We start from the raw sequence: 13,693 nt of genomic DNA, 5'->3' as shown, positions 1-13,693 counted from the left end.
CAATATAATAATTCCTTTATTGATGACACATTCCATAGAATATTAGAAGCCTTGCTTAGAACATTTTCTTAAGACTTCTATAGACATGAACAAAAATAAATCTGAACTCCTAACTCATGAGACATGCATACAGAAATGAAAAACTAAATACATGAGATTTAATTTTAAAATCAATGTGGCCCACGTGTTATATGTAAGTTACGAACCAGTAAATTCTACTCCTGAAACCAATATTGTACTCTGCTAATTAACTAGAATAGAAAAAAAACTTATAAAAACAAAATCAATGTGTCTAGATAGTAAACTATAGCTGATAGATAGCAATGCCTTACTACGGTTTCTAAGCCTTTTGTCACAAAAATGAAGACTTTCTTCTGTCTTTGAGAATGAATCCAAACATACATAGTAAGTCATATCCATGGTATGTAGTGAACACATCAAAATTTTATTGAAGGTGAATTCTGATACTGTATTAAATACTGGGTGAATTTCATCCTTCAAACTAGCTATGACCACTTCCTTGATTTATAACACACTGTTCTCACAAGAGTGTACAGCTCAGCACCTAGTTTGTCTTTTTCACTGCAGTTCCACTTTGGTATGAAGATTTAAGAGCCTTTCCCCCTACCTTTATAAAACTCTTAAATCTTCCTTTTCATTATTCTTTAGCACTTTGAAGTTTAACAGATTTTACCTCTTATTATCTCCTTTTCCTAGACTCTCCTCAGCATTTATTCACAGTGTACTGCATTTGCTAACTCTTATCCTTGGTTCTCAGAGTGCTCAAGATCTTTCAGTTTTGATTATACTGTCTTTCAAATTCCTCATCACGGAAGGTAATTTCTCTTGAAGCTTGTTACTCTCCCACCACACCAACAAAAAGGAGAAAATGGTCTTCTCTTAAAAGAAAACTTACATCTCAGTACTCTGTGATATGTCACACAAAGCATCATAATTCTTTCAGAGAAATATTTGTGAACTAACTATAATTTGTCTAAAAGAGAATGTTTGTATTCATAAGATTTATTTATTATTGTATTTATTATTTCAGAGGCCAACCAAACTGAACAAAAAGGGAACACTTACACTATTTAAAGTATGTAGATAGATAGAATATTATTTTTGGTACTATTCTATCTTCTTTCTTTAAGAAAATGTACTTTAATAGAATCCTGTAAACTAGAGGTAGACAAAAATTATTATTTAAAAGGCTAAATAAGAAGTACTTTATGATTTTCCACTCATATGATGTCTTCTGCAACTGGAAAACTCTGTTATTGCATTTGTGATGGATAATAAATAAATGAATGGACAGGGCTGTGTTTCAGTAAAACTTTATTTATGAACATAAAAGCTTCAAAGTCATAATTTTCACATTGTGACGTATCATTCCTCTTTTGAAGCTTTAAAACCATTTAAAAATGTAAAAAACATAGTTATCTCATGGGCCATATAAAAACAGCAGGCCAGATTTGATCCATGGGCCATGTTTGCTGACCCTGTTGTACACTATTGCATTGAATTTTATTTCTTTAGTAGCCTTTGACATACACCATACAGAACACTAACTAGAGAAAAAAGAACACATTTATGATCCACTAGGAATACAAAAAATTTTACCAAATTTTGCTTTCCTTTTTAAATTTTTATTTATTTATTTTTATTTGTTTTAATGTTTATTTACTTTTGAGAGAGAGAGAGAGAGAGACAGAGAATGAAGTAGGAGGGGCAGAGGGAGAGGGGAACACAGAATACAAAGTAGGTTCCAGGCTTTGAGCCGTTGGCACAAGCCCAACGTGGGTTCTGAACCCACTAACCATGAGATCATGACCTGAGCTGTAGTCGGATGCTTAACCGACTGAGCCACCCAGGTGCCCATAATTTAAAAAATTTTTAAAGTCTCATTTTTGAAATTAATGTATATTGCATTTCTCTAAGTAGTCAAAAAAGAAGTTCATATTTTAAGCTATTATCAAAATATAAATTTCATCATGCTCTAAAATTTTTCAGTTCATCTTAATAATTGGGGTACAGATGCAATTAGGTTTTGTTTGATTTGCTAATTGGTGTGCCCTGTGTGCTTCCTGAACACATTCATTGTCAGAACATATGACATACATGTACTGTAACTGTCATCAAGTCTAAGGATAAAATTTTTGACTAAAATTATGATTTTGACATTGAAAAACATTTCCTTTGGGAAAAGGTATGAAAGAGCAAGGAAACATTGAAAAGTAATTACTTTTTTCAACCTCTCCTCAAATAAATCAATAGCATCAACTACAACAAAAACAACAATGACAACAACAAACACCAATGCTATTTACACACCACAAACAAGTAATTATGGATACACTGCTATTCATTGCTATATGAAATTTATTAATTCTTGAAAACTTTCTAGGATCTTCCCAACTTCTAATTTTAATCAGATGTTTATAGATAGATTTTGTGTTGCTGCAGACAGAACATAAATTAGAAAATGTTTTTTGTTTACTCATGCATACAAATGTTCAGGGAATTTCTGATTTTTAACTCAGGAATTGGTGACATCTGATTCCTAAAGCTCATGTCTGCTAAGCCCTATCTTTATCTCTTTTGAGACTTCATTACATCAATCCTTGGTGTTTTTTTTTAGCAATTCCTCTTACTTTCTTATCTAACTTTACTATTTCATTCCTTTACAACAGGTAGGGCCCACAATTTAGTTATATTAAAACTAAAATGTTCACAGTTACTTTGGAGCTATATAGAAGTAAATTTGTCTGAATTCAACTTATGAATACAGAAAACTCATGATTGGTATATTCTGTAGGTCAGGAATTACATGGGAATTTTTTTTTTTTTAATTTTTTTTTTCAACGTTTATTTATTTTTGGGACAGAGAGAGACAGAGCATGAACGGGGGAGGGGCAGAGAGAGAGGGAGACACAGAATCAGAAACAGGCTCCAGGCTCTGAGCCATCAGTCCAGAGCCTGACGCGGGGCTCAAACTCACAGACCGCGAGATCGTGACCTGGCTGAAGTCGGACGCTCAACCGACTGCGCCACCCAGGCGCCCCTACATGGGAATTTTTAAATTGAAATTTTGAGATGCTCCAACCCTAAGACTTTATAAATGACACAGCCAAGGCCCAGTTTCTTCAATGGCTTGTTCTGGAATTCAGACACCAAATACACAGAACGGATATCAAGACCCCACGTAAACGGAGGATGGCTCATGCCCAGAGAAGCTCAGCTCTGAGAAACAAGGTGACCTACTTATCACTAGGCTCAGAATAAATAGCGTTAATATCCTGAGGCACAATATGCCTTCAGGACACTGAAGAGGTCCAGAGTACGGAGTAGGGCTGAGCCTACAGATGGAAGTGTGCTTGTTATGCATTGTGGCCTCTCCAACCACTTTCTCCTTTTCCCACTATGCCCTGGGAAACGGACCTCTATACATGGCATCACCTGGATCCCATTCCCTACAGTTTCAAATAAATTAGGCCAATGGGAGGCACAAGAGATCAGAGTGAGGGAGAGAGAGGACAGGGTAGGTATTCCTCAGACCCCTCTCACCCAGGAAGCAATTTTGGCAGCCAGTGTGTTCTACCTACAGCCACAACTCCTGTCCAGCAGTCCCTCTCCATGACCATCCTCTATGTTCCTTGCTGTGGACCTTCAAGTCTCTTGTGTAAGAGCTTTTTTTCTATGGCTAGTACCTGGTGCCTCACCACCATCCTGAGTTCAGAGCCATAACCCTGCCCACACCTTTACAAAGGGTACCTGCATTTACCTCTATTTAACTCTAGGAATAATTCATTCCTTTGAGTATGTCATCTGCTTCCTCCCAAGTTTTGACTGATACAAATAACAAGCATTTAGATGTGTCAGCATTAAAATGCTTTCAGGTATCCAAAGTCATTCAGAACCTGTTATTATCCAATATTCATGTGATCTGTGCCTTCCTTGAACAAAAAGATGAATATTATTTAGACAATTCATCATTTTTTTTTTTACCTCTGTAAAACTTAAATAAATAAAGCAACTCAATTGCATTCATGCACCTCACTTCAATTCCTCTCCTCTCGACTCTCAAGCTTATTTCACTAGAAACCAGAATTATATTAGAGTTCCCTGACAGCCAGAGACTCAAGATGGTGAAGTATGGAGAATCCAATCCAATTCTCTAAAAGAGACAATTAGGAATTAAATATCACTGTGAATCTTATGAAAATGTTATTGATTATCTTTCCAACAGGCTTCCCAAAGAGCAAGCTTTCTTTAGCCTTGACAGTCACTAACTGAAAGCCATAAAACCCAAAGCAATCTACAAGATAAGAAAGGGAGTCGAAAATAATAATAAGTATTGTTGTAAGTATATGCTTATACTTGTTATTATTATTAGCTAACACTCACTGAAGAGTACAATGTGCTAGGAGATATTTTACATGAATGAACTTAGTGAATCCTCACAGCCACTCTATGATGTAATTATTAGTCATCTCCATTATATAGATAAGGAAATTGAAGCACAGAGATATCAAGTAACTTGCCCAAAGTCACAATCTAGTATAAAAAAGAAAGCTGGCATATCTATGTCTCAGTTTTTTCCTAATGATAAACAGAAAATATTCACTGAACTTTGAATAATTTAAAATTTTTGTCAAAGTCAGCATTGCTTCTTTTTACTGTTACTGAAACCAGCATAGCTAATGCTATAATGGAGGCTCTATTATAGAAGGATGGGTCAGGTGGAAGATTTGTGATAAAAGACCACATAAATTGACAGAATTAGGACAATCAAGACAGAGGCAGACAGTAGGTAATAGTCAGAGACCCAAAAAGGCAGTAGGTAATCAGCCGCAGAGAAGTCTGACAGTCCATAGGAGGAGCCCACCCATAAGCGCTGAGGGGGAAATACTGGGGCTCCAGGACCGGCTCCCCACCATGAGACAGAGACCCAGTCTCAAGGGAACTAGATCAAGGCCTGTAACAAAGGCATAAAGAGGTATGGTTAAAGCTCTGCTTAAAAGGCTGTTCTGAAGACCAAGGGAATTATTGCATATGGGAGCTAGTTGCACCAAAAATCACTTTAGTAAAAAACACCCAATTTTTACCTAATTACTGGCAAGCCTGCAGTATACGCTATGATTTATTATGTTTTCTAGGCTCTCGGGCAACTGTAATATGCAAAAATATGATGTGTGCACTTTTAAGAAATATCTCTAAGAACAGCTGGTGTGCATCCTTTACCCTCTTCTTTCCTGACTCCCTCTTTCTTGCTGGCTAGAATATTTGAACATGGGTGTAACAGTTGGAGCTTAAGCAGCTCCCTTGGACCATGGTTAAAAGAATTATGCTGAAGATGATGGAGCAGTACAAGGAGCCAGTGTCCCTGACAACTTCGTGGTGAATGTATCAGCTCTAAAATGCTTCTCTTACATGAAAGAGAACTGTATTTAGGTTACCGTTATTTTGCCTTTCCCATTACTCATAGTTTAAATTAATCCTAACTGGCATAATGCACAAAGCACCTAACACATTTACACTGCCCATAATTAGCCACATTAATGTTAGCTCTTATTACTTTTGCTGTTGTTAGGGCCGAGGTAAAAGAATTAAAACTCAGTTTTGGTGGCCAGGTATGCAGGTCAGCAGGATGAGAAAAACTTCAGAATGCTGAGAAACTCATCAAGCTACTTAAATAGACTAACTTGGGACTATAATGTTAATCTTCACTCCTCCTTAAGTTTCTAAAACTAAATATTTTTATAGTGTCCCAAATGCTGTCAAAGTGGCTTCAGCCAGTCAGAGAGTACCTGGATAGTATATTTGACATATACCATAAGTAAGATTTCTCAACCATCTGTTTGAAAGCCAGAGTCTTATCTGTGTTTCAGACCATGGAATAAAATGGACATACAGACTTGGGGTATGCCCAGGAGAGGGGAGGGGAAGGAAGAAACTATTCTCCCTTCACAGTTTTGTGCAATGATGCAAAAAAAGCAAGTAGTGTTTAAAGCTGCTGGCTTCCAAACAATCATTTGCTTATTTTCCCATTTCAGTAAAGAACTTAAAACTACATATAAAAAAAGTTCCTTTCCCTGAGTCTCCAGAAGGTATATCAGCCTGCCAGATATGTCTGTGAAGGGAGAACAGACAAAAATAATCTGAACATTAAATAAATTTAAATGTTCGTTTTCCCTTTAGTTCTTTCAGTCATTTAAAAGAAAAAAATATGCCATTTTGTGGAAAGTGGTTTTAAAAATGTAAGTGTCAGACAATATATTAAGTTTAATTTTAGGGTGAGAGCAAAATAATATGCTTTTACATTTTATTCAAAAGAATAATAAAATTAAGTATAATATAAAGTCTAGGGGAAAACAAAGCAAGAAAATTAAAACACACACACACACACACACACACACACACACACACCTGCCAGAGGGCATTCTTAAAAATCTTAAGAGTTATCTATAAGGTTGTACCTTTATCTTTAGAGGTAATAACATCAAATTCCACTGAAATTCAGCTCTTTCAGTAATTTTAAAATCCTTTGTCAAAAAGTAATACATGGAAGGAAATAATAAAGATCCGAGTGGAAATAAATGGAACAAAACTAAAAAGACAATAGAAAAGGACAGTGAAACTAAAAGTTGGTTCTTTAAAAAGATAAACCAACCATTAGCTAGACTAAGAAAAAAGAGAAAACTCAAATAAATAAAATCAGAAATGAAAGACAAGAAAGTAAAAGTGATATCAAAGAAATACAAAGGGTCATTAGAGCCTGCTATGAACAATTATATACCAAAAAAATTGGAAAACTTAGAGATAATGGATTAATTCTTAGAAAATTAATCTTCCAAGTCTGAAATGTGAAAAAAAAAAAGATGATCTAAATAGACTGATTACAAGTCAGGATATTAAATCAGTAATCAAAACAAACAAAACAAACAAAACAAAAACAATAGCAAATGCTCCCCCCTCCCATCAAACAAAATTCCAGGACCAATGATCTCTCTAGTGAATTCTACCAAACACTGAAAGAATATTTAATACCGATTCTTCTCAAACTCTTCCAAAAAGTTGAAGAGGAAGAGATACTCCTAAACTCATTTTACAAGGCCAGTATTATCCTGACAAAACCAGACAAGGACACCACACACAAAAAAACACAAAAAACAAAAACAAACAAACAAACAAAAAACAGAGAGAGAAAGAGAGAGAGAAAAGAAAAGAAAAGAAAAGGAAAAAGAAAAGAAAGAAAAAGAAATAGAAAAAGAAAATCACAAGCCAATATCTTTGGTAAACACAGATGCAAAAATTCTCAACAAAATTTTAGCAAAACAAATTCAACAATACATTAAATAGGTCCATACGCCATATTAAGTAGGATTTACTCTAGGGATGCACAGACAGTTCAACATCCACAAATCAATTAATGCACTACATCAACAAAATAAAAAATAAAAATTATATGATATTAACAGACACAGAAAAATCATGACAAAATTCAACATCCATGTATGATAAAACTCTCAACAAAATGGCTATAGATAGAACATACCTCAACATAATAAAAGTCATGTATAACAAGCCCACAGCTAATACCATACTCAATGGTGAAAAGCTGAAAACTTTACCTTTAAGATCACAAAAAAGACAAGAATGTCCACTCTCACCACTTTTGTTCAACATAGTATTAGAAGTCCTAGCCAGAGCAATTAGGCAGGAAAAAGAAGTAAAAGCCATCAAATTGGAAAGGGAGAAGTAAAACTATCACTATTTGTGGACATGATTTTATATTTCATATTTTTTTTATATATTCAATAAGGTGGCAGGGTATAAAATCAATATACAAACATCTGTTGCATTTTTATACACTAACAATGAATATCAGAAAGAAAAATTAATAAAATAATCTCATTTACAATGCATGAAAATAATAAAATAGTAATAAATTTAACCAAGCAGGTTGGTTACATTGAAAACTGTGCAACACTGATGAAATAAATTGAAGACAAATAAATGGAAGATATTCTATGCAATGTAATCCCTATCAAAATTCTAATGGCATTTTTCATAGAAATAAAAGAAATGATCTCAAAATTTGTATGGAACCACAAAAGATCCTGGATAACCAAAGAAATCTTGAGGGAAAAAAAAAACAAACAAAAACAAACAAACAAAAAACAAAAAACAAAAAAACAAAGTTGGAGGCATCAGGCTCACAGATTTCAAACTATATCACAAAGCTATAGTAATCAATCAATATGGTACTGGCAAAAAAACTGACACACAGATAAATGGAACAGAATAGAGTCCAGATATGAACCCAAGCATATGTGATGAATTAATTTACGACAAAAGAGGCAAGAATATACAATGAAGAAAGATGGTCTCTTCAATAAATGGTGTTGGGAAACCTGGACAGCCACATGAAAGAAAAAAAAAAAAAATGGAACTAGACCCCTATCTTAACTATACACAAAAAATAACTCAAAATGGATTAAAGATTTACATGTAACACTATATAATTCCTAGAAGAAAATATAGGGAGTAAGCTTCTTTTTTTTTTTTTTTTTAATTTTTTTTTTCAACGTTTATTTATTTTTGGGACAGAGAGAGACAGAGCATGAACGGGGGAGGGGCAGAGAGAGAGGGAGACACAGAATCGGAAACAGTCTCCAGGCTCTGAGCCATCAGCCCAGAGCCCGACGCGGGGCTCGAACTCACGGACCGCGAGATCGTGACCTGGCTGAAGTCGGACGCTTAACCGACTGCGCCACCCAGGCGCCCCGGGAGTAAGCTTCTTAATAATGAATTCTTAGCAATGAGTTTTGGACTTGAAACCAAAAGCAAAGGGAACAAAAGCAAAAATAAACAAGTGGGGCTACATCAAACTGAAAAGCTTCTGATCACTGAAGAAAACTAACAGCAAAATCAAAGGGCAACTATAGAATGGGAGAAGATATTTGCAAAACACAAACACATATCAGATAAAGGGTTAATACCCATAATAAATAAGGAATTCAAACAATCCAAAAGCAAAACTCAAATTAAACAAGACAAACAAACATAACAAAGAAACCAATTAAAAAACAGGCAAAGGATCTAAACAGACATTTTCCCAAAGAAGAATGCAAATGGCCAACAAGTATACAAAAAGATATTCAACATCACTAATCATCAGGGAAATGCAAATTAAAACCACAATGAGATAAATCACCTCATACCTGTGAAGATAACAACTATCAAGGAGACAAGAGATAAACGCTGGCGAGGATGTGGAGGAAAGGGAACCATTACACGCTGTTGATGAGAGTAGAATGAGTATAGCCACTAAGGAAAACACAGTGGAGGCTCCTCAAGAAATTACAAATAGAACCACCATATGATTCAGCAATCCCACTTTTGGGTACATATCTAAAGGAAATGAAACCATTATCTCCAGGGGATGTCCGTACTCTCACGTTCACTGCAGCATTATTCACAATCGCCAAGGTACAGACACAAGTGAAGTGTCTATCAGTGGAAAAATGGATCAACAAAATATGGTACATATATACAATGGAGTATTATTTAGTCTTAAGAAAGAAGTCCTGTCATCTGCAACAACATGGATGGAGTTTGCATTATGCTAAATGAAATGACTCAGAGAAAGACAAATGTTGTGTGGTATCACTTACACATGGAATCTTTAAAATAAAAAAATCAAACTCAGAGACACAAAGGAGAAAAGTGGTTGTCAGGAGCTGGGGGTAGGGGAAATAAGAAGACGTTGGTAAAAGGTTACAAACTTTTAGCTATAAGATGAATAAATTCTGATGATCTAACATAAAATGTGGTAACTGTAATTGATAACACTATATTGTATGATTGAAATTTGCTAAGAGACTAGAACTTAAATGTTCTCACCAAATGGGGAAAACAAGATAAATATGTGAGTTGAGAGATGTGTTCATTATAACTCAATGAGAGGAATCTTTTGACATTGTTTATCAAATCACTTTGTTGTACATCTTAAATATATTACAACTTTATTTGTCAATATACCTAAATAAAGTTGAAAACATGCATAGTTTAACCAAAAATGTACACCTGTATTAAAAAAATCTGTAAAATCTTAGCTCAGAACACGAGTTGGATTAAATAAATGGACAAATATACAAAAAAGTCTTTAATCTATATTTTCTATTGTTTTTGTGTCTCTTGTTGAACCCAGACTAATATAGAGAGAAATTTATTTTCTAGAACTCAGAGAATTCATGCCAGCCAAGAAAATTAAGCCAATTTAAAATGCTAATTAACCCACCATTTAAATATTAAAAAGCAATTTTGGGGGGCACTTATCCACCTAAGAACATCTTTTTTTTAACCTCTTTTTTATCTTAGTGTGTTCCCTAGGACACACTGACCTTTACATATTGACTTTTCATTCCTACAGCACACCTCAACCAAGTTAGTCTCCTCTACTGCACTCTGCACTAGGCCTTGGGGTGTACAAGTGAGTAAAGCATGGTGTTGGTTAAACAGAAGCCACAGGCTAGTGCAAGCAAACAGAAATTTAGACAGGTAAATTTTAATTCAGCAGAGTGGTAGAAAAGAAGTCATTTAAAAAGAGTCGTGGAAGAACACAGAAGCCACTGGGGGAGTCAGGGAAGCTTCACAGAGAACTCTCTTCTGTATCTTTGATGAAGTTCATGGCTATCTCCACAAACAGTACTAATCTTCAACACAGCAGCCACACTGCCTGGTGTCTACCAAAGCTCTTATGCCTCTTTGGTAAGCTCAGCTAAACATCCTAAGTTTTATCTTATACCATTAAATCTTGATGCTTGTCCTTTTAAATCCTTGGAGGATTTTAATTCATGGACAAACTTCTTTATGCAAATATTACTCTTGGGAAAATTCTCTTTATGCTTGTTGGAAAATAAGCAATGTGTTTTGCTCTCCACTGATTCTTGCATGTCAAGCATCAAACATGGGTGGCAGATTTCTGATTTAACAAATAGTTCTTAACAAACAGCATCAGCTTTTGCTGCAGTTATGTGAGTTACATATTCATCACACATCTCCAAAATACTTCACTGCTTAGTAAAACACTCTGAGGTATAGTACATGAAAAGCACTATATAATCCCCAGCAGAGTGCAGAATGAACAATCTCTTATTTAAAGATTAATGATTCTTTTAGCTGCACAACTGACTTATGGAACTGTCTATTTTTTAAGTATGGAGCTATGAATGAGATGCTCATATTTAAGAGACAGAAAAGGTTAAGCCTCCAGTTTCCTGCTCAGTAGCTATTTACTTGCATTGTGTAGGGCTTGGAACATGAATTCTAATGAGAACAAATTCACATCTGCTCAAATCTCAAATATCTGAATGTGGCTTATCCACTGTGCTAAGTATCTATAGATGCATGAAATTTAAACTAGTTTCTTCCTGCCATCCTACATGCTTCTCTGCTACCTCTGTCCTACCAGCAGCTGCTGTATTTAAAATATTGTTTTAATTTTTTCAAAAAAACCTTTTTTAACATTTATTTATTTTTGAGAGAGAGAGAGAGAGAGAGAGAGAGAGAGAGTGCCAGTGGGGGGAGGGGCAGAGAGAGAGAGAGAGAGACAGAGACAGAGAGACAGAATCTGAAGCAGGCTCCAGGCTCCAAGCTGTCAGCCCAGAGTCCGACATGGGGCTTGAACCCAGGAACTGTGAGATCATGACCTGAGCTGAAGTCAGACACTTAACCAACTGAGCCACCCAGGTCCTCCTAAAATAAATTTAATGTTAGCATAAGTAAAATGTTAATTATCACATAAGCAAAATTCATATATAAGTCTCAAATCCAACTAAGTTGTTTTCTGTACTCTCTGTAACATTTGTCTTTAGCATAATAAGCTATTGACATAAAACCATATCCCTGAGTCCAGTTCACTTGTTGGCTCAACATTAAATACTTGTAAGCAGACTTTAAGAATGATAGGCAGCTTGGGGTGCCTCCTCTCTCTCTGCCCCTTCCTGACTCGTGTTTTGTCTCTCTCTCTAAATAAACAAATAAAATAAACTCAAAAAACAGTTACATCCTGTATGATTATATTTATATTACATTTTGGAAAGGGAAAAACTATAAAGATATCACTGGTGGCCAGGAGTTAGGAGTAGGGGCAAAAATTAATTGCGAAGGAGAAACATGAGGAATTTTTTGGCAGGGAGGCGATGCGATGGATCTGTATCGTGAACATGATGGTGATTACACTACTCTATGCGTTTGTCATGTTTATATAACTTCACACCAAAAAGAGTACATTTTATGTAAATTTAAAAATAAATTGTAAAAGGTTAGGTATCAAATCAGAAAGAAACATTATTATCACAGAAAAATAAATGTCAACTCAATGGAATCATGTTATTGAATGGAAATAATTACTATTAAGAATTTTGCAATAATCTCTGAAACAATCCCAATAATCTCTGAAACAATTCCAAACTAAGTTAAATACAGATGTGGGCATATAAAACTATGTAAAGTGTTTGTCTCAACCAGGTGAAAATAAAAGATCCTAAATAAATTCAAGTGTTATTTGAGTGTTTAAGAAATATCACTGTTTTTGCTTAATGCAATGCGTACTCTTTGCTGATCCCATGCCATCTCTGATCTCTTTCCTGCTAATTTCATACTCTTAGGGAATTAATATATCTTCCACCATGTTTGAAAATTTAGTTCTTAAGTTTTATGCCTCTATACCAGGATTTCTCAAAGTGTGACCAGAGTCCCTGTGGTAAACTGAATAAAGGCTCCTCAAAGATATCCATACCCTTATGTGAGGAGTTAGAATTACAGAATTATTAGATAATAATTATTAGTCTGATTTACAGAATTATTAGATAATAAACTTGTATTGTTGCAAACTGCTAAACTCATTATAATTTGTCATAGAAGCAGTAGAAAAGTAATATACTCCCTGAATCATAATCTTTAAGGGTGATAACTGGGAATTCACATGGAAATTCTTATGAATATGCCATTTGATAATCCTTTCCCTAAGTCTTTCTTCTCCAATGTATTTCTTATCAATAATTTAGACCTAAGCCATCATGCAATTGACCACCCGAGTCTTTGATTGCTTCAAACTGAGCACCCTCTTAACACTTACATATTTAAACTACAGAGTACTAATTTGTATTACTTATTTTATCCTACTATGAAAATGTCTTGTGATTAGTTATATTTGTAGTATATACCCACAGATTATAATTCTCTGGATTAAGTTCCTTGGAGATAAAAATTGTTTTTCTCTATTACTTCTGAAAATTACTATAAAATAATTTAAGCTTCAGAATTTTATGGGGAAAAAAAAAAAAAACACTGACATGACTAAGAAATTTCAAAGAAACTGAGCAAGTCCCAAGTCTGGAAAATGGCCAGGGAGAACTCAATGACTCCCAAGAAATACTGTGGGTAGGATATTACCTTGGTGACTCCTTTTTTTTTTTCTTTTTAAAAAGTTTATTTACTTATTTTGGGAGAGAGAGAGCATGAGCAGGGAAGGGGCAGAGAGAGCGAGAGAGAAAGAATCCCAAGCAGGCTCCACGCTGTCAGCGCAGAGCCCGATGCAGGGCTCAATCCTATGAACTGTGGGATCACGGCCTGAGCTCAAATCAAGAGTCAGTCACTTAACTGATCAAGTCACCCAGCTGCCCCT

General features: G+C 35.1%; 1 protein-coding gene across 9 annotated transcripts in view; it reads right to left on the bottom strand.

The window, feature by feature from the left end:
- MAGI2 (membrane associated guanylate kinase, WW and PDZ domain containing 2) overlaps nucleotides 1-13,693 on the bottom strand; it is a 1,355,992-nt gene that overhangs the window by 1,017,405 nt on the left and 324,894 nt on the right. The window lies entirely within an intron of this gene.

This window comes from Puma concolor, chromosome A2, assembly GCF_028749965.1.
Source record: "Puma concolor isolate L17-30 chromosome A2, mPumCon1.1.hap2, whole genome shotgun sequence".
Lineage (NCBI taxonomy): Eukaryota > Metazoa > Chordata > Mammalia > Carnivora > Felidae > Puma > Puma concolor.
Note: the sequence above shows the minus strand (reverse complement) of the source record. Positions and strands in the feature narration are given on the sequence as shown.